General features: G+C 46.6%; 1 long non-coding RNA gene across 1 annotated transcript in view; it reads left to right on the top strand.

Annotated features, from left to right (window-relative positions):
* The first annotated feature begins 848 nt into the window (after positions 1-848).
* LOC143374526 (uncharacterized) overlaps positions 849-22,277 on the top strand; it is a 56,223-nt gene continuing 34,794 nt past the window's right edge. The window contains exon 1 of the long non-coding RNA XR_013086681.1: positions 849-1,117. This is a non-coding gene — a long non-coding RNA (uncharacterized LOC143374526). The remainder of the gene's footprint in view (positions 1,118-22,277) is intronic.

The raw sequence follows: 22,277 nt of genomic DNA on the forward strand, positions 1-22,277 counted from the left end.
GTCAGGGTGCCACGTCAGTCGTCAATTAAGACACGTCCCATCCAGAAGTCTCTCTGTTCTCGACCCAAACACTTTAGCGTCTGCCTCTCTTTCAGGCAGCACGTTTACCAAATCGCCCAGTCCCTATAATGACATCACAGGACACGTCCTGGGGTGCGAGAGCGTGCGAACGCGATATGATCTCTTCAGGACCACCGGACAAGGATGTCCTTATCTGATCGGCTATTAGGGTGAAACGCGGACTTTGGCCGATTCATCACAGCCTCCCCTTGACTTTTATATTTTTCGGTCGCGGCTCTTGTTTTCCTTCCTCCGCGTGACACTCTCGTCATTATTGCCCTCCGTCCATCGATGAACTAGTTTCTTGTCCCTACGAGAGGACCTCCGGCATTCCTGGACCTTATCTGATGCATGGGAACACCTCCCGCGACAGTTGCATCCTACTGGAATGTATATAGCTTTAGATGATTGAATGCTGCGCTGCGGAACGTCGAAGCTCGAGTGCAAACAGGCTGGGCGAGGCTTTATGCATTTTTGGGAAACATTGGTGCAGTGGAATTGGTGAAATTGAGGAAATTCTTTCGAGGTTTTGGTTGCTGGAGTGCGTTCATTTATTTAGTAAAGTATGGTGGTAGATTGGGAGAATAGTTTCGAGTAATTTTCAGCTGGCATGAGTTTGTGTACGTTCTGTAATTAATGGCAATGCCGCGTGCTTATACTCGAGCGGGTAGTAACCCTCGCGGTTTTGCTTACATTTCGTTTCCACTGTTTCGAGGCCACGTTCAAGGATAAGTCGGATAGCGAAGGCAATACAAATTCGAGGCCTATAACCAGTGTTCGTCCGGACGGCGTAGTGATAACACGCATCGTTTCGCGTCTTTGGAAACGATGGTGAACATTTTCCGTGCAAATCGATAGTTAATAGCGTCGTTCTGTGCAGCAAGTGTCTCGACATTGTGCTCGTGAAGTGGCTTCGGTATACTATTCGGGATTATTGCGTGGCTTTTTTAAATATTACTGCAAACAATTCGAGAAAATACTGACAGTGTTGTTCTGGAGTTCAAGGAGGTAGGCATTTTGGGGGATGATCTTCTGGATTGCCTCGACCATCGACCAAGTAAGTCACGATCCTGTATTATTTTCTAAACTGCCCTTGATATACGAGCATGTACTCCAAAATTGAATATTTTCTTGAATATTGCTACTGTCTTTTAAAAAGTTAACAGAAAGTAGATTTTATTAGTCTGAAAATATTTATTCGGTATACAATATTGTTGTGTTTATTCATTTACTGCTTAAAAATGAGAGGAAATTTATTTCCATTGCAAGAATGTTTGCTGTACCGGATAATGAAGAAATCAATTTGTTCTTTTAACATTTTTCTTGTATACAATATTCATTTCGCGTCGATCGATTCTACAGATGAATGTGCGATAATTATACGGCTGTAGTTTCTCTTGAAAGCTATCGATAGGTGCTCAAATAAGTATCGACAACGTGGCAGGGTTGTTAATGTACGTATGTCTTTCGCGCTATCAGAAAAGCAAATTAAACCTGACGATCTACGTTCGCGCTCATCAGCTCGTAAATACTAAACGCAATCTCGATTTAATCGCGCTCTTCGTTAGAACTGTCCGCGCTCCAACTGACTTCATTTCAGTATTGACAGGACTAGCCTATGTACATTTAAGCGTATCTTCCTTTACTAAATATTTATCGCTCTTATCGTTTTCATCCCGAGAAACATTTCTTCATTGCTAATTGTAAGATTCATTTTAATTAATTCAATAAGAATATTCAACAGCGACACTGCGAAGTCCTAAAATATAGGATCCTACTTACAATTAATACTATCTTAGAAACATTTTAACATAGAAAACTTAGAAATTCTTACTGCCACTACTGCTATAAAATACTACAAGCAGCCCTCAATGTGCATTAATAACTACCAACAATCATCATCAAGTATACCGTCAACTAAATATCATTTCCAACAAAATCATATCACAGCCACCTCCTCCAACTACAACCCCTGACGTCACCAAGCCCCAAATCCTTCCCAAAACTCTCTCGTCTCGCCCCGTGGCTGTGATCCCCCGCTAGATTAATCGGAGGCAACGATTTACACGTTTTCCCAGCGTGCGCCGAAAAAACTCGGCCGGACAGCACGCCAGGCCGCGCAACGATTTTTCACTGACCGCCGACCGAGTGTAGCGGTCGATTATGATCGAATCACCGTTGCACCACGTAGCGCGAAGGCGCCTTCTGTGGCACAGGTCCAGCGCGGCGTGTCCGCCTCGACGGTCCACGGGGCTTGCTTAATTAAATTAATTTCAATTGGGCTCTTGTATCGAGCCGATACACTTTCACCGCGTTGCGACAGTGCCGCCGCCCTGGATCGGCTATCTCAATCTGATACAGGTATACGCCGGTGTACGGCTTGATAACAATATCTGGATGCCCCCGAGGGCGATCGTGGGTGCACCGTTGTGTGGTGCGTACACGTGCGTCGACATAATAAAACCTACGGACCTGTATTACAACGCGGCCGTTGCGAGAGCCGAGCCGCTCGGCTCTTACGCGTCGCGCTTCGAAATTTCAACGATTTATCGACACGAACTGGAACGCGACCGATTCCCTACCCCGTCCACTTCGCGGTATCGTGGCCAGGGATCTCTTTCTTTATTCGCCGTTTCACCGGTACAATTTTATTGCCGTACGGGCATTTTGAGCGACACGCTTTGTCTCCGCGAGCTTTCGGGATATTTGCGTGCTCTCGTGATTGTGATCTTTACGTGGAGCTAGATTGATTTGATTGTGGCTGGTAGGATTTTTAGTTTCGGAGCTAGTGATTGTGGGAGGGTAGGATGTTACTCGGGAAAATTGATTGAAGGAGTTTGCTTCTTGGGGTAGGTAATTTTTATTTAGTTAATTCTTAATTGGAGTTTTAGTTGTAAAGGTTTGAGACAGGGTAGGAAATGGAATAAGTAATCAGTGATAAGTCAATGAGAAGCTTCCATTTCTGTCGTGAAGTAATGAAACCACCGAGTCTCCCCCAGAATTCGTAAATGAATTATTAGGGATGATGTCTTCGCAGAAAGTAGATTCGAAATCAGTAAATTTTGTCGCGAGGTCCCGACAAACGACCTCCGCTTTGTCCACTCGCGAGTTACCAGTTGTACCCCGTCGAAAAGAAGAGAAAGAGCCCTCCTAGCCGCTTAGGGTTGAACGACCCTCCGGCGGACGTCTTCGGTCCTCCGCTGCGTGTTAGCACGCAGTCAGCGAAGCTTACGGGTGCGTTCATAATCAGCGTCGACAAGGCGTACACGCATCTCGTCAATGGTACAATGAGCCCTTTCCCTCTGGAAGACGAGGCACCGGGTAGAGGGCGAAGAATGGGGAGAGGGGAAGGCGGCGAGACGCGAAGAGGACGGCGAAGGCGGCAGGAGGATATTCAGGATCGTGTGGATCGACCGCAGAATTCAGTGGGAGAGGCGATGTAAACCGGACCTGTTCCCGATTCAGGAACGTCCGCAGCCAGTTAGGAATCCCGGTTAATACGTCGGAAAGAATGGAAAAGGAAAAGGAGTGCTCCCCACGGATTCGTCTGAAAGAGTCCAACCAGCGAGTTTTCTCACATGCTCACGAGTCTAAGACGATCGACGACCAGGCGGGCACGTCTCGGGAACTGTTTCAGAAATAAGAGCGGAAGGAGGAGGGTGGAGGTCCCCTTTGGTCCCATTTCGGAGCGGCTCGTGGTCTATCACGTGCGCGACGCGGCGCGCGCACAAAGGGTGACGCGAGGGAACGCGTTTAGCTATTGTCAGGGATTGTTTGCAGGGAAAATACCGCTTGGTTTCTGTAAAACTGTTAAATAGCCTTGTCGGTGGTTTTCGGTTTGCAGGTCGTGTGCCGTGACGAGTGGCGTAGGGACATTTTGGTTGAACAAATAGGGGAGGAATACGTTTAATCTACTGTAGGAGATTCGCGATTGCTTGAAGCTTTTTACTGTGTTTTTGATAATCATTGTGTCGTAGCTTCTTACGACTACAGCTGCTAAGAAATTTAAATACACTCCTGAAGAGTTTTGCTACTTAATTCTCTAAAAATATATAGTAGGCAATAAGTATTTGATTCGGAACACTTCTTTACACCAAATATCGTCCTCGGAAGCAAATAATTTTTTTTATTTTTAATTTTGGCACTTACAGTGTTTAAGGACTCTTCAATTAAAAATAGAAATACTTTTTACCAGTACTCTTCTATAACACAATAATATTCATTGTCAAATCTACTCGATGACCTTCGGTTCTTATTAACAACCCTCGAAACTCTCAAGTTTCCCAGTCCCACCATCGGTGGCACGATCGACGCGCCCTGTTCGCGCTTTATCCCGCGATCGAAGGATCGATCTCGCCTCGCGAACACCGTGGACCATCTGGCAAACGAAATGGAGCATCCGCGAGCGGCCGTTAATAATTTATCGCGCGGGTGTTGGCGAACGCTTATCTCGTCGATTCGAGAGGCCCTGGTAGAAAGTAAATCTCGCTGGCGCGCTTTGCCCGGAGAGGAGAGGCAGCGCGCGAGGTCGCGAGCGAGCATAAACATCCGTACGCGTACGACCTGGAATTCTCGTTTGATTTACTGCCGCTATCTCGACGCATTAGTCTTTGGTCCCCCGGGGGCCGATATCATCTGCCTTAAAAAATGCTGCCGTCAACGCGGCCCGCCAACTACCGTGCTACCCATCCTCTCCGTGGATCGGGCCCCATCGTCCCTCCCCACATTTATATGGGCTACCTTGGCCTCTTCTCCTTCCTGTCTGCCTTCATCTTCACTGTTCTTCACTCTTCTTCCTTCCTGCCGGATCCTCCTGGATCACCCTTCACTCGCGGCGAGATCGCACGAGCAGTACTCCGTTCGCGAATCGATCTTCACTTGGGCAGTGGTAGCTCGTTGCAATCAAATTTTCCACTCACTGCTAGTAGCGCAGGCAGGATTTAGTCTCAGGGGAGCCGAGTCGAACAGATAAAAATGCAATAAAATTCGTTAGGTGATTATAAAAATTTATTTAAAGAATAAAATCGAGTTTTCTTCTCTCTTTACGAAGTTCTTAAAATACTTCAGTCAGATATATTAATCTCCTTTTTTATTTTAACCCCTTGTCCCTCCCCTCTAAGTTGCGCCACTTTCGCTACTATATTTTCTCAAGCATGCACTTGTGTTTGACAATTCGAGGAGGTATTAAATCGTACGAATGGCACCTACACATAATTAAATGGAGTTTGCTCATGTATCGCTTAATTGTATATATTTAGATATTGACAACGCAGGCACACAATCTTGCTCCGCGACTAATGATATTAGTACTAGCTCTACTTTCCATTCGAATCGAAAAGTGACTAATAAACTACACCGAAAGAGGCATAATTCCTGAAGCATTACGTCCATTCATGAATATCCACGGGACGCATCGGTGAATTAAGAGGTAGCTCTGTTTTCCATAAGTCAGTGGCGCTGCATTTGAAACACTGTGTACGGATGGAGGAGCGAAGAGGCTCCTCCATTTGCATCCGGTGGACGTTCGAACCGGTAGAGAGGCGCACGTGGAAATATAAATAGTACCGGCCGTACTGAAAACTGCTCCGTTTCTGTCCAATTAATCCCAGGCCGCGCTGTATCTCTCGTTGATACGTCCGAAACTGAAATTAGTGCGTGCGCAGGCGGGTGGGTAGCCGCGTGCGCCCCACTGATTCTGCCGGTCGGTGGTCCCCGTCGGGCATACATTAAATAAATAATCCTCGATCCCCTCTGGATCTAACGTGACCGCTTAGAACACCGTCGAGAAGCTACCGGCCGTGGGGCCCACCTCCTCGCGCAACTGTCGGCCGGTCGTTTCAATTAATTAGCATCGCGGCATAAAAGACGAGTCTCATCATCTTCCCCTGTGCTTCCTGTTGCTCGTGCCGCGGCTAGATTATTCAAAACGACTTCCAGCGAGGCGGAGCATCGGCGCGAAGCGGGTACGCGCGCCCGAGACCCCGCACGTTATTCATCCGCGTATCGTACAGTGCTTTATGTCCTAGAAAACTTATTAGTAATTCATGCGTTGTCCAGTTCGTAGATTTTATGGCCGGCCGTGTCGTTTATCGTGGCAAGTGACCGGGCCGGCGATGCACGACATGGCCTGCCTCCTCGTGGCTTTCGGTTTTCAAACCAGAGAAACGAGACTGGTCGGGGAGCGACTTGGAATCAGACCGTTTTCGATGTTCGCGGTGTTTTATTGGGCGATGAGCTGTTGGGATGGTGATCAGTGTATTGGGTTTGCTGCTTTGTGCGCTCTGGTTAGAGGAATATGGATCGCTCTTGATGGCGGGGTGATTGAGGGGGTAAATCTGTAGCATGGGGTGAGAGAAAAATGTTATGAAAATAGGGGTTGTTCGTGGAATTGTGAGAGGAAATAGTGGAAGTGCTGCGTGGTCTGACTTAATTTGGCACTTACTACTGTAATTTTTTTGTGTGCCATCTGTGAGGTAGAGTGGATGATGTGTGTTTTATTTGAAGCGGTAGAATTGGCAAGTGATTAACCATATTTGTAGCAAAATGTCGCAAGTGCGTATAACTACTTTCCTTAATTCATTTTAACTAGGGGTCGAATGAAACTGTTAGCTTTTATAAATAAAAGTTATCTATCGAACTTTTAACTTTGAAATCAGTTGTTTTCTGTTTTTAGCTAACTTTGTACATTAGCACTTTAACTCTGGTAGATGATTTCAGTTTTAACAGTTATTTTATGTTCGATTAATAACAGTTCTGGAGGATCATATACTTTTGAATAGGTATTGAGGGGTAAAATATAAAAGTTAGGAATATTTTTTTAATTAGTATTATTTAAGGAATTGGAAGCAGGACAAATATAGAACAGAAAGCACATTGTGATTTTTATACAATTATTTTCCCCGAACGATTTAAGATTTCAACTTCAGATCTAGTTACCCTTTTTCTACTTTCAAGAAAATCAAAGTTTCTCATTTACCGAAAAATGTGTGGAATAAAAGTTTCAGTTAACACGCTACGTGTTATAACAGTCTCCTCGGAACAGAAAAAAATAGTCATCAAATTGCAGTTATTTCATAATTAATTGAAAATTTTAACAGTTTAATTCGACCCCCGATTTTAACTCCTTATCGCTACTCCTTCGCTTTTTAATTATGTTGTGTTATACTGAGTGGAGGAAAAATTGAAGGATCTGGAGGGTTTTAATTTGACCCTCCTCTTGTAGGACAAAATGCAGGTTAGCAATGACTGATAGGGAGTCGATTTAACACACGTCGACTGCGCGCGTTATCTAGCCATTGGATTGCAACACACGATAGTTTCGCAATGTTTACATGCACGAATAATGTACCATTTGCCCACAGTGTTCCTTTTCACATCAGATTAAAGATCAACTCGCATTCTCTTGCATGACACTGAAGAAAGGATCCTATCCTTCCTCCTAACAATGCTTGATCGCACGTCTTATGTTTGATATCACAATAGCTGAATGACACGGACTATGAAATTCTGCCTCGTTCACAATACAGGGGACAATTTTTCATAATCAGTAAGCCATAGAAAACGCGTTTAAAAGTTCACTGGACCTAGAAGCTCAGTGCTCTGTATAGATGAAATTCAAAGGCTTGCACCTGGTTGACAAAAATACTTTGATTTAAACAGTGCCCCTTAAGAAACTCCAATCACAATCTCAACCCAAGAAGAATTATCGACACGAATACAATTTCATCCAAATGGGCAAGAAAATCATTCAAATACTTTGTTTATCTGCAATTGAGGAGCATGCAGCAGGAGGGGTGCAACTCCATTTTTGACAGTTTTTGAGTTACGACGTGTAATTTATACTGACGTAAAAAAATTCTATATCGTTTGGTGCGCGTTTGATGCAAATCCGATAACAAATGAGCAGCTCCAGATGTGAAAAATTCGCCAAAAATAAAAATACAAAACTTAGCAACTCAATACCTACTACTTATTGTGTGAAAATTTATATTTTTCAATTAGTGATCTCTTTTTAATGTTAAGAAGCCATAATTTTATAAACAGTTTTTTTAAGTTACTCGAAATTAGTAAAGATGGCGCTGCAGTCCTGCAGAAAGGTCCTTAATTATATTCAGTAAAACAGTGATACACCCTCCATTTATCTATAAGTCATTTAAAACCAATTTCGAATCAACTCAGCACAGATGAGGGTCTCAAAAGCGACACCTTACAATCTTTACAAGTCACCTATCTAAATTTTAATAACTATTTTACCGATCCACATCGACAACGAAAGGGGTGCCCTTACAAGAATGAAACTCGAAAAGAATAGGGCAGGAAGCCTAGTTCGCTCGCGGTTTTAGAGAAAGGAGCTTGCTCCGTGTTTATACGAGTGGGTGCGACGGCGCATGCTGATTGGAGCACCGCGATTCCTCTAATCATTCCCTCGGCTATTAGGGTCACACTTTCTCCGAGCGCCAGAGACAATGGCTCTGGAGCTCGATCATGCGAGTGCGCGCGAGTTGCGTGTACGCCGCGTGCGTCGACGGGTGAAATTGTCGGTTGCGAAAATCGAGGCCGGATAAAAAGATGGCGAGGGGGGGCAGCAGTGACTAACGGCCACCGTCGGATCGGAGATTCGAATCTGGAATCTCGAGTGGCTAACCGAAGGAGCCGAGAGGGCCCACGACGAGTCGACGTGAGAAACTCACCTCCGTTTGCGTCATTGACTCTCTACGAAACGTTGCTCAAGTGCACCCTTACGGCTGCACTCTTCCACGAGCATCTCCTGACAGATATTCCCAGCAACCGTAATTTCCCATCGATTCTCCACTCACGAATGTCAGAAGCATAACGAAGGATCGATGAGTTTACAATATCTTCCCAAACATACCTACGGTTAGTAAAAGAATCTTAAAAGGAGGAAGACTTTGGATAAGCACCCCTTCTGTTTAGTTTGAAGCTAGTACTGCTGGATTGCACAGATAGGCACTTTATGGGAGAACGAAACTTTTATTTATAAGAGAGAGCAGTGTCTGAGTAGCCTGATCCCAGGCTCGGCTCTCCTGCCATTCAATCCCAAAGAGGTATACTAATCTCACCCGACAGCGCTGTTTGGTAATCGAGAACCCGAAGCTTGTGCTGCTTCGCGCGACGCGAATAGTCAGCGAAAGTCACTTTCGCTGTTCAAAGGCTGGCCGGGCCGGTGAACGCGGGAGAATCAGCTGGGCAATCTCGCGGGATACCGCTCCACGGTGGCGCGTCTTGAAAAATCCGTAATACGCGTGTACGTCGGCTCTCTGACGGGGGTGTGTCTCGTTTCATTGCGCGGGACAGTGCGGCGCCGCGAGTACGCGTTTATGGGCGAGATAAGTACTCTCAAAGACACGCGGTGGAATGCGCTCTTAATGAACCCACCGTGTCTGCCACTTGCCAACTATCGCAACAGCGAGCGTACACAATGGCGGCTCGTTTGACATCGATCGTATCCTGTTCACAGATTCCCAATTACTCTCTATTAGAGGGAGCTGTGTAGTTCGCAGAGCTCTACCCATTGGGTAATTCGCTGTCATATTTTCAACCATGTTCCCATGATGTATCTCCTGTTGCGTAATAGTAGCTCGCTATCCACTTGTTCGCACGTAAGCAAGAGAATTCGAACGAGTCTCTAAGCGCCGTCCAAATATTCCGAGGCTCCTCTTCCTTGGTTTGCAGGATCTCTTCTCTTCGCGAAGTTCTTCCTTCAATTTTTAACACATCCTTTTATAGAATTCATTCGAATTCAAACGATTCTAATTAATCCCCCTTGGTCTACATCTCTCAGAGGCCGAGTATATAATTATTCGAATTACCGTGCTCCAGAGGTACTTATCTACCCGGTGGTCATCAGGTGGCGCCGTTTACAAGGGCTCGGACGACCCGGCGCCTCGCTGCGTGCCTCGGGGCACGGCTGTAAGAAAATCACGTAATTTACGGGCGACAATACGCCCGGTTCCAGCTCATTGAAGCACGAGCTGCTAAACCTCTAATCGTCGCCTTATCGATCTTGCATGGCCACCGCGTTGCCCGCGGCCAGAATTCCTCCGAATCCCCCGCCACCCCTGTAAAGCCCTTCAATTACGTCACGCTGGATATTAAAAGCATGACTGTCGATGCCGCGAACGTGCGTTTGAAATTAACGAGCATGGAAGTTTGTCAGCGGGTGGGTCGCCACTAAGCTCTCCGAGGACAGACAGCGACGTCTGAATTGGTCGCATCCAGTCCAGCGGGAATACCCGTTTCTGCTGGCTTTAAATTAAAGACAAGAAGCCATCTTCACGGTCCACGGATCCTTAACGAGCCCGAACGAATTCCTCCAGCAACGACTCGTCGATTTGTCGAATCGCGCCCCGTCCACGAGCTCCCTTCCACGGGCGCCCAAGGCGCCAGACCCTTTTTAATGTTCGATTGGCGGCGAGACCGATCAATTAACGGCCTATTGATCTTATTCGAGCCGCGCACGGCTACACTGCCATCGTGACGTTGCCTTGGAAAAGTTCCTGCCACCTGGCACCGACCCCCGCGGCACGAGCAGATGCGTGTCGATTCTCCGATCGATCGATCCCGTCTGTGATTTCATGGCTTCTCTGCCACGGCCCTGCCGCTTCGATTCTACTGTAACGCAAACTCTCTGCTCCTTCCTACTTTTATGGTATTAGGTACTTTATCTTATTCTCGCTTAAACTGCGAGCTTCTGGTTCTCGTTACATTTGTTTCCATTAGTCAACTGTAGGATTTCAGCTTCTCTTCAATCCTGAATCAAGGTGAGATTTACTGGATTCAGATGAGGGTCCAGTTGAGGTTGGATATTTTTAGGAACAGTTAACAAATCTTCTGGGAAACTTAGGTAGCAGTGTAAGTCTCATCGTTGCGGTTGCTTCGATACTTCGTGTCCGCGCAGAAAGTGCGAAGACTCGTCTCGAACCGAATATCATCGTTGCACTACGTTTCACGGACCCTCGAAACTCGAAAGGTCCCGTGTCGGTTGCAGGGAGTGGCAGCTTCCCTCCTGGGCTGCGCTTCCCGGGCGCCGGAAAAAAGGCGATTTCTTCTCCCTCGGCGAGGTTTTCTGCGACAGCCACGTCGAAGTTTTTCACACGTCCAACGGTCACCCGGGTTTCAACCGGCCTCAACCTGTTCAGCTCTCAACGGTCATTCCCACAGTCACCTGTGCCGCCGAAGACACTCACTCGCCCATTGTAACGATCCCTAATGCGCGTTATCCCTCGAGTCGGCCTCGCTACCGGTTACCTCTCCGCTCAGCACTTCTCTCTCGCTGATTTCTTCTCGCGACGACACCTTGCCCGCCCGAGACAAAAGGATTCCCTTTGGCTCGCGGTCGCGGGGCCAAGCTTGAAATGCTAATCTCCCGAAGGGACCCGCGCGCCGAGATGAGAAAAGGGCCAAAGGGAGGAGGAGGACAGGGGCCGCCGCGGAGCGAACGGGGTGAGAGAGGGAAGATCTGGGGCCCGAGTGAGTTACGGGACAGTCTTAATTTTCTCATTCATCTCGGCGCGCAGCCCGCAGAGGTCCCAGCAAGAAACGTCAGGGCGACTGTTGGCCGACTGGTTGCGCGTCGCGACCAGTTCTCCCTTGGGATGCGATTCGATACGAGTAGGTACGCGTAAAAACGCGGCCGACCTGACATCTCTCTGTGAAATTGCTGTTTACTCAACGTACTCCGTGGATTAGCATATCGGTTGATTTATACTTGCGCAGGTCTTGACGCGTTGCTGCGTAGCCTCTTAGCAGAGGAGCCTTGGGGGTCTCTTTTCGGGGACCTTTTTAGCGGTTGATGGTGGATGATTGTTCAGCATTCAAGGAGGGTTGCTGAGTGCGTTGAGAGGGAAGGATTTATACGAGTTGAGGCACAATTAAGTCAGTAACTATCGTCGGCAATTTCTCGTCCATTCTTTGAATTAGGAAAACGAAGGTTGGACGTTGGTGGTGTCATTTACTTTGAATTGGAGGAACTGAATTGGGGGAGGTTTGAAGTATTAATTATAATCTAAGTGACTAAAATTTAGTGTACTGCTTTTACACAGGAGTAAAACTAAAATTGAGTTAAAATTGACTAAAATTATAATTAATACTTCAAAAACAAAATAGTTATTCCAAGTTCCTCGTACCTGCTACATATCTCCCTCAAAAGACGTCGTGTATTAAAAGATCCCGCATTCCAGTGGCTCACAGTGAAATGGAAGAAAGGAGTGAGACTAAAGACGAATATATTTTTCATCCACGTTCTCCGGAAGTCTTAATTTCCTGGATTACCCAAAGACGCCGTTGAACGCGTCCAGCATAGAAGCCTCAATGGCGTTATTAAGTCGCGCTTCGTGTACCGGCATTCTCATGAAAGACCAACATCCTATCTAATGCCAGCGATCCATCATCCTCCTTTGGCGGAGCTGTTGGTACCGACCTCGGGCAACTCAAGACGTTCTGAATAACATAATGCCGTTTTCTCCGCGATGCTCTCCGCCGGCTGCTGCTCGCTCGCCCCGTGACCACGAACAAACGGGTCCTAATTAATCCCGCGATCTCTCTGTTTTCGGTCAGACGGTCGCGATATCGCGATCACGATCGCCTCCATTCGGAAAATGGAGCGTGACGCGTTCGCTTTCCTTCTGAATGGAATTCTGCGAAGGTGATTGGTGATGCTTAATATCTCCAAGCTATTTTTATTATTGAAATATAATAAATATTGACTAGGATATAAATAGGAACCCATTTTCCAAAGAAATATTAGACTTATGAAAGAGTTCTTTAGATATATCGCAAAGCTGACGAAAGATTTGTATTAGAATCTCGATCAAGCTTGGGAAATAAGAGAGAATGAAAAATGTAGTTCCGTGAATTTGACAGTGTTTATGGACCTTATCTGGGCAACATTGATCCATTCCTCGTAGCCAGTGGAGGCAGAGAGGCCTCACTTCTGAAATTGCTCCATCGCAAGGCAATAACAGGATGCAAACAAGGGCCTTTCGGTGTACCGATGACGGGCGACGTCGAACGTCACACAACAGAGGCGCTTTCATGCCCCCGTGTCGATGGGGCTGCAGAACAGTAGTATTTTTGTGCCCCGTTAACCACATGCCCCCCCGGCGACGATAAAAGTGCTATTGAATTCACACGCGAGCGTACGCGTTATCAAGCGATCGATAAATGCCGACACAATGGTCCCTGGGAAATATTATTGGGACGGTGTCGCGCTGATAAAGAGAGTATCCCGACTTTTTATTGCTGGCAGAGGGTGTCCAGGGGACGGGGTGAATGGTACCTTGTGCCCACGGATAACGACCTCTCTTTCACGCGGCCACCTTTCGCCATAATCGCACCTTTAATTTCCATATCGAGGCCTTATTCAGTTGAGCCGAGCCCGAGGATCTTGGACACACGCCTCTGACGGCTGTTCTGGCTGGGGCGAGCGTTGAAATGGAAATTAGTGATAATTCCGGTGTTCTTCGAGTTTGATTTCCTATTGTGGAACCGCCTAATTTAGGAGCTCTTGGACGGGAACGGTATATTTTTCGTGGATGATCGGTTCTTAAAGGTTGGACCTCCTAACTCGAAGATATGTGGGACGAGTCCTAGTCGAATATTACGTCTGGTATGGTAGTTTTCTATTGCAGTTTCTATGGTAATCGCTGAGGGACATTGCTGGATATGGTAATCTGTGGATTCATTTTTTATTTCGTCCAAGCGGATAGAATGGAGTAGGGTGACCGTACCTAATATCGCCACTCGCTATATCTCGCAAAGCAAGCACTAAAATTTATCGGTTATGCACTGTATCAGTACCTAAACATATGCGGGAAGACATACTGTAATTGCAGCGTTATGCGATCAACAATTACAGAAAGGGAAGTATTTTAGAGAATTTTAATAGTGTAAAAATTTATTGGACCGCCACAATTTTACATCACATTCGGAAAAGGTAAGTCTGATGATTCTGTGAATGCAAGAATATCTACTAGAAATACCTAATGAATGATGTAGGAATTAAATCGATTTGAATATTTTTCGTAATGAAAATAGCGTTTATCTTTTAGCAGTATGCGTGTTCTTGATACCGCCTAGCGGAGAACAATGGTTTCGATGTAATGTTTGTTACAGGTGGGGTCACGAAATTCGCGGAGCAACCGAAATAAACTTTATTTATCCAATACGTACATCCGAACGTAAAAAATAAATTATTTTAAAAATCCTATTTTTATATTTTTGTAATAAAAATAAAATCAAAGGTTGATCAAAAAAAAAATTTATAGAGCAAGAAATAATAAAAGCACGTGTGAAAATGACTTTAAAAACTCATATATACACGAGTTACAAAAAATACATACAATATTTATTGAATAGGCGATATTAGGTACACTTTTTCCGGGATTTTTGCATGCCTTACGTTTTTGAATTCTTCATTAAAATTTTGTAGGTTTCAACGATTCTAACTTATGCTACATGAAGGGTGAATAGTTTCTCTTTACTTTGAAACGAATCGCATGCAAAAATATCAATAATTATTCAATTGAGAGCGATTTAACTTTTGCTAGGAGTTATTAGCTACGATCACCCTATATAGCAAGTTTAATAAAATTATATCAGTGGTTATTTTCACATATTTATTGACGTCAAGCTACAGTAATTTCACCTTTACAATAATGACACGATCAATTTGCATAATAACGCTACTCAAAAATAGATCCCCAGAACTACGTTCTTATAAGGAGCACATTAGGCCACAGACCGGTGTGCCATTTCGCAATAATCAGAGTATAAGGTCCTCGCACATTTCAAACGTTTCTCCCCCCAACTAGATATTCTATCGCCGAACCAGCCAATTTACAAAAAAAAATTCGCACCTAAACGTATATTCTTCGCAAACGATTCGATCATCTTCTAAGATCGATTCATCCGACGTGTTGCTCGAAATGGGGCTCGTGTATCGGTCCCGGAGATTACGTATCCACGAGGGGACCATTAGAGAAATTAAATATACGGTGGCCGCGGCGATAGCCAGTCGTAAAAACGGCCAAGGTAAATATTAAGTCTGCGGTTTTGCGGACAAACGAGGTGGTTTTCGCAGTTTGTATCTCGTACCTGCACACCGGCGGAGGGATTAGGATTAGCATTTGGAAGCCTAAACGGGCGACGAAGACGTCGTATAAACGTGCCCACCACCCCTGCCCCCCTGTTTCTTTTCGCCTTAATGCGCGTTTTATCGTGGTTTGGTGCTGGCCAAACGAGGCGCGCCCCGCCGATAGCGAGCGCGGGGAAAGGTGCCCAGAGGCGGAGGGGATTAACGTGTTTAATCTTGCGGTTAGAGAGTAAACAGCGAGAAGGAGGTAGAGGATGGATGATGAAGAGACACCGGATAAGCCGGTTGCGGTTGAAATCACAAAGCACGGGGCAGCGAAACTTGCGGTTTCGGTGGTGGCCTTTTACGAGGATTCCTGATGGCTACGTAACCACCTGGATCGATGATAAAAGGGCAGTTTTCTTACCGATCCAGAGAAGGGGGCAAGATCACGCGTTACTCAGAATTTTACCGGCCAATTAGAAATCCCGGCGCCTCTTTTATTCTACATTTGTCACGCTTTCATTGAGCCCAATGCTCGCTGGACGTTGTCACCGTGCTGGCCAGCTTGTTGGACACAGCGGTTGTGCAGGCAAAAGTGCCTGAAGTAATTGATTTATCGCCGACCACCAGGTTCCTGAGACTTATTAAACCGCGCACAATAGAGTCTTTGGCAAACGCGATCAAGACTAAAGGCAGTATCGCGCGGATCTTTTCAGGAATCGAAGTCTCCCCGATAAATCATGGGAAGTGGACGGTGGGTCCTAATGAAGCTTACGAAACGGTCTTATTGTGTCTGGCACGGCATGGATAAGACGGAAGTGGTCTGGATAAAATGGACGCTAGATTCAGCGAAACAGTTCCATTTAGCGATCGGGGATAGCCGCGAGTGCCTCTTGGGACACTCTTATCGAAAGCTCGATCGTCTAATACTCGCATTAGTTAAATGCTCGGAACCGGTTATTAGTAACATTTAGCCATTATACGGCCTGGCATATCTTACAACGGTGTCTAGTGGCCGGAGCAGGCGAGGATTATTAGGCTTTTTCTAGCGATACGTTAATATACGTCCACCTCGATCCGCGCATAATAATCGCGCCACGGCTGTACAATCTCGTGGACAGCGAAATTTTCGACGTTTATATCGTGTTAATCGATGTTTCGCGGAACGTGGTATATTTAGTGGCTCCTATTAATAGATCTCTGGCGTATGTATGCAAATTACACCTTCGACCCTTTATCGTTTCCTCCGGTTTATGTACTCCTACACTGCTCGCCGTAATTACAGGATCACTTAGTCAAGTCGATTTTATCGGTCACTGGGGTAGTTAATACGCATTCAGAGCCTTAACGCGTTAGGCTAGATAATTTAAGAGTCCTTGTAGAAAATGCTGTAAGTGCCAAAAAATAAAATTTTTCTGGATAGAGAGAAAACGTCCCTGACTTTAAATTATTTGCGGAATTTGATTTGCTTTGATTGCTAAATATGCTTGAGTATGCAAGAAGCCAAATGCATCATAAAATTTTCTATTTTTTGCACTGATATAATCCAAATTCATGAAAAAAATAATTGTATTTGTAGAAGTACCAATTCTGACCTTCTATCGCTCGAAATACCAGCGGTACCATCTTTTAGCGCTATCTGTAACTTCTTTTCAAAGGAAAATTGCATTAAAATTCTATACTATAGTATTTCCATTTACACTTAGACCATTTTCCGGTTAAAAAAAAAATTAATTTTGGCACTTAAAAGTGTTTTCTACAAGGACTCTTCAATAATCATTCAATTGCCTAAAAATTCTATAAGTTCTTGACTTGAAAATTTCTCGAGTCGAAGAGTGAAAACAGATTCTTATTAAATTCACAAAACTACGCTCTGCACAAGTGTCTCGTGAGGTTTGCTTCCCCCCGTGCACGGTCACTCCATGGAAGCCTGCGGAGCCAAATTTTCCCGCGCATGGAGACCTCTGCTGCATTACGAGGACGACGTATCTTCCTATCTACCGTCTTATCTGTCGCCTTCCGATATCCAACCGATCCTCCCTCTCGATATCTGCCAGAAGGTAAAGATTGCAGGCGAGCACGTACACCGTACATCAAGTGTGTGCACAGAGAGTTTCCTTTTCTATCTATGGTGATTCCATGGGATCCGCTCTATATTTGCGTTTGCCACAAGGTGCGTCGTCACCGTGCGCGATTGTCACGAACGTGTCACGGACTGTCACCTGCCAAATTGGCAAACAGCCTTATCGAGGGCCGACACACGGAAAGTGTCACTCCTCGTGGACGGCGATCGGCTTTTCCATTCCCGATATCAGAAATTCCGCCGTTCTCGTAATTCCCTGCAAATGCTCCTCAATTTTATCATTTTTTTTCTCACTTACTACTTAAGATAAATAACTGAAACAAAGGAGAAAAAATAGCTACATATTAGCTCTACTTCACACATTTTTTTCCGAATTTTAAATCAATTAATACGACTAGAAAAAAATAATTTGTGCTTTGCGGGTGGTTTTTGCTGACAACCTTTCGAGTGACACAGGCGAAAAAACTCAGGGTTAATACTTTGTTATGTAACTATCAGGTATTAAAATTTTTAAATGATCGAGGAACATAGTTAATTAACACCACAACGACGGCGGCCGAAGACGTTCACTAATCATCCCCTGCAGCACACGGCGATGCGTGGAGGCTTCTCACGGACAGGAAGGATCGCCCTGTTTGCCGAGGATTCCTCCGACCTGTCGCGACCTGGTTTATCGCGACACAGCTTTGTTTGGCCGTTATCATCCGTGTTTTCAACGGGCGAAGGACGACGAGCCGCACATTCCACGGCGCAGAACATGTTTTATCGCGTCGTTTGTCGTGCCTTCGGATTAACCGCTGTTTAAAAACGATACGGCCGAGATGCCGCAAGGATGATTCGTAACCGCAGGTCGGCACACGTTCCCTTCTTCTTGGGAAGACCGTTCGAGGGGCTGCTTCCTTGTTATCTCCGCTACACGTGTTTCGTCGAACGAAACCGCGCGTCGCGTCGTTTTCCATCGTTTCCCCGCGCCTATCTCCTTCGCCTTGATCTGCGCATCTGCGAGATCTTGATCGGTTCGAAGTGGAACGGAGGAGTCTCAGTCTGCTGGAGGAGAGCACTGTAACATCGATACACCTTCGGTGACTCTGGAGTTTGGGGTGGAAGAAATTAGGCAGGGGTGTTTTTTATGATACGATCATTTTCCATTTCAAAATGGAACTGTACAAGCTGGAATCGTGAATCGTACAGAGCTGTAATTTGAGTTCAGGAGGGGTAGCAGTGAGGAGTGAAGGATACTCGTTAATCTGTTTTCGACGATTTCAAGTGGCTTTCTAAGCAACAGCCCACTTTTCGCTCAAGACACAAACGGTTCGCGCTGAGGGGAGGTCCCAACGCGCCTTTAAGACCATTATGGAAACCGGTCTTTAGTCTCACAGTCTTTGCTCCGTATCCAGGAGGCGAAGGGCCGTGAAGCTCTTCAGGGTAGTCAAGGTGTCTGTTACGTCGGTGTCAATTAGGCCCAGCGCTTGGAGGCGTGATCGACCGTGAAAAATGCCTGCGGTCACTTTGTTGGATCTTGTAAATCAAATCTCATTGATTCCACGTCTCCTTTCTTCGGCTCCTTTCACCCCTAGGCGAGACTGCCGCCGAGAAAAGAGAAATTCTACCGGGAATCCTCGCCACAGAAATATCCTCCTCTGTTTTCTCACATCTCGGCATTTGATTCTTTAAAAAAAAAATGATTTTCAAAAAATCGCTGTCATCTCTGCATAAAAGTCAGCACAAAAATTTTGAAAACCATGTATTACGTACAAAAACGCACCCCGTCCGTTTCTAAAAATCACCAGACCTCTGCTTCATTCACGATCGTTACAGTGTAGTAATAGCGAGTCCCTAAGCGCCAGCGATAACCGATCGCCAGGCAAACATGTCGTGATCGGAGCCGTACGTCGTGACCCTTCTTGAAATAGTTCATCGTGGAAAGCACCACCTGCCGGCCCACGCATCGCAGCGGCCGAAATAATCAGGTACGAAGTCTATTGGCCCATTAGAGTGCATGATACATCGTATTAGCTCGTGGCAAGGAACACGATGCCATTAGGGAGATTGAATCGACTCGCCTCGTGCGCGAGGCGAACGTCGGAGGGAGGGAGAGTGGCTACGCGACGAGGAAAGGAGAGTGTGTTTATCTACGTCATATAAGCATACGTAAGATGGGGTAGAAGCACCGCGACCATGGGTGGAACCGAGAGACCACGTGGCCGAGGAGCATGTGTTTTCGGAGTGAGTAGGTACTTTTCTGCCATCTGCTTCGGAAGCTTTGGACCGATAGGTGCGGTGTGTTTGATAAATACTTCGAGGGGAGGCAAACGATCGTAGGAAACACGGGTAAGAAATTAATAGAGCGGCTGATGGTGGAACGACGATCGAAACACGAAGGGGTGATCGGTAATAGGATTCCTAGCTTCCCCCTGGAACCTTTTCTCTTATACCTTTACTCGTGATAACGAGGATCCTGCGCCCTTGAATTCCGCGATGCGGAGATTAAAGGCGCGAGATGTGGTTAATTTGGGAGCAGAGAAGGACTCGGGGGCGGAAAATAGAACCGTGTTTCCAAGTTTTCCGGAAGCGTGCCGGGCGCGTGCGGCTTCCTTGTCCACGGAAGAGCCTTCCTCCGTCTATTTCTGAGCGTGGCTGAATTACGTGCTCCATAAGCGTCGGCGCCTTAAAGCGTCGCCCAGAGCAAACAGCGCGTGTTGATGTTTTGTCGAAATTTTGGTGAAGAGTATCGCACCCTCGCCACATCACTCCGCAAGGGGTGTCGAAGGATTTCCAAAAATAATGCCAAAAGCGTCGGAAGTCACGAAGCTTGCTAGCCCCACGGATCGCAACGACACCCTCGTGCACCGCTTAATATTCCATAACCAAGGCGAGACGCTCGCAAAAGTCGGTTACCAACAGGAAGTCCCCGCGTCCTCAATGACGTCTCCAACGAGCCACACGACTCTTTCTTCTCCGCCACCCAGCTGGATCGTTGCTCGGCCGCCCTTCGACTGCATTCTGCGAATTCAAAAAAGCCCGCGGGTTGAAAAAAAAAAGAAGGTGGAAAAGAGTGGAGGGGTGGAAGAAGAGAAGCTTGTAACTTCATCCGTGGCGAATAAGTGATATTCGCGCCGCCCATGATTCCTCACGCACACGTTTTACCGGGGGCACAGTCGGCTTCGTGGCGCTCATTGTTCGCGGTGCAGACGACAGAGGTGGAGGAGAAGATGAAGGGTGGGCAGACTGGCGGGAGGAGAGGGTGTTTAGAATTTCATTTCCGGGCATTCGAGCCAGCTCGCCGAGGAGAAGGACGTCTCCGCGCACGGGAGACGACGAGACCAGCCACGCATCTGTCCGCAGATGCCGAGCAGATGCACGCGCGCCTCGAACCAGCTCGAGCAATGCGCGTGCGGTCTAATTGCAACCCTTCCGCCGAGGGTGAATTCGCATTGTCGCGAAACTTCATTCATGCCTCTGGCCACTGAACGAGCCATGGGGGGACGGTCGAAGACCCAGCCTCCCTCCGGAAGTGGTTGCCTCCGCGATCGGAGCAACAAGTAAGGAGTCGGGATCACTGTTCCCTTGCTTCGCTCTTAATCGTCACGTTAATTGGGTCAGATACTCGCGCAACGTAAAATATCTGAAGAACTTGGTCACCCGAAGTGATGGGGGTAGGTCTTTATTAGCTTACAATTAGTGATGAGAGTATAAAATGATTAACCATTTCCAAGGACTACGTAGGAGCGAGAATGACGCGACGAGCTAAAGTTCAGGGGGTTGCACTTTAACGTTTGCACTGTGATTCAGAGCCTGCAGATTGAAGTGATTCACAGACACAGTTGTCGAAGAGTATTTCCTTTAAGAGATAGGGTTTTCAATATCGCGCGATGCAAACTGACGTTCAGAAGTAAAATCTCGCGGCCAGGTTCTCGAAAGCAGATTCTTCCAGTCCACGAGACGGCGACATTGCGGTTTTCCTTTTATTGTGCCGGACACCCCCGCCAGAGAGGAAGAGATTTGAAGGAGCGCGAAGGGGAGGCTTCCTTCGGCACGCTTCTCGGAAACTAGGTCCTAAGATCAACCTACCGACAGATGCAAAAATTCGACGGAGAATCAGTGCCCCGCTGCCTCACCTGTCTACACACTTCTTCTTGGTCCTCCGCTTCTTGCATCTTGGAAATAGAAGCCCAGGGCCGCGTCCTGCAGGTTGAAGAACCGGCTAGCCAGAACTGCGCCAGGATCCCTGACGGATCCGCTGGCTGCTGGGACCCTCGCTCGGCTCCGTGCCTGTGTCACCTCGACTGCTAGACCCTCTGACAAAAGAAGTCCCCGGACGCCTTTGTCGGTTCCTTTGCCCGGTTCTTTGTGAAATCCTCTCTATTCAAGGCTCTGGACCATTCATGGTACGCACCGTCTAAGAACGGAGCGCGGCAAGTGCGTACTGCCTTGCGTAAACGGCGCACAAGTGTATACCCGAAAGGACCAGGTTCTGGAGGTCCTGCGGCAAAGGGACTTTTAAAGTCCTCCCCCGGACAACGCTCGCTGAAACCACTCGGGTGGACTTTAAACCCTCAGCTGTACTTATTAGGTACTCCACGGTTAACCCACTTACTTCCTGCTGATATCAGCCGCGAGTTGTTGCAATTAATATTACATATTGTGAGCGGCACATAGGTTTCCGTGATTCATTGTAGGTAGCTTTTACGGTAGATGATAATCAGATCGATTGATGCGGATGCAAGTACCACATTAGGATCGAAGGATTAGCATTTGGTGTTTAAATGTTATTCACTTTAGTACTGTTTAATTTAGAGTATCGGTATTTTAATATTTCGCGGTTCTTTCGCGTGATTTTGAATTCCATCGAAGAAGTAGCACGGTGTGTTGGAAGCCCAGGAAAGGTTTAAGAGGCATTTACATTGGAAGCACCCCCCGTCCGAGGGCCACGAAAGATACTTCCTACTCGATGTTTAGAGACGGACCCTTGGCCTAGATGGGCCCTAATTTCGTTGGGCCCTTAAAAGAAAATACTCCCCCCAGCGTGGAGAGAAGGGG

Source organism: Andrena cerasifolii, chromosome 11 (assembly GCF_050908995.1).
Source record: "Andrena cerasifolii isolate SP2316 chromosome 11, iyAndCera1_principal, whole genome shotgun sequence".
NCBI classification, from domain to species: domain Eukaryota; kingdom Metazoa; phylum Arthropoda; class Insecta; order Hymenoptera; family Andrenidae; genus Andrena; species Andrena cerasifolii.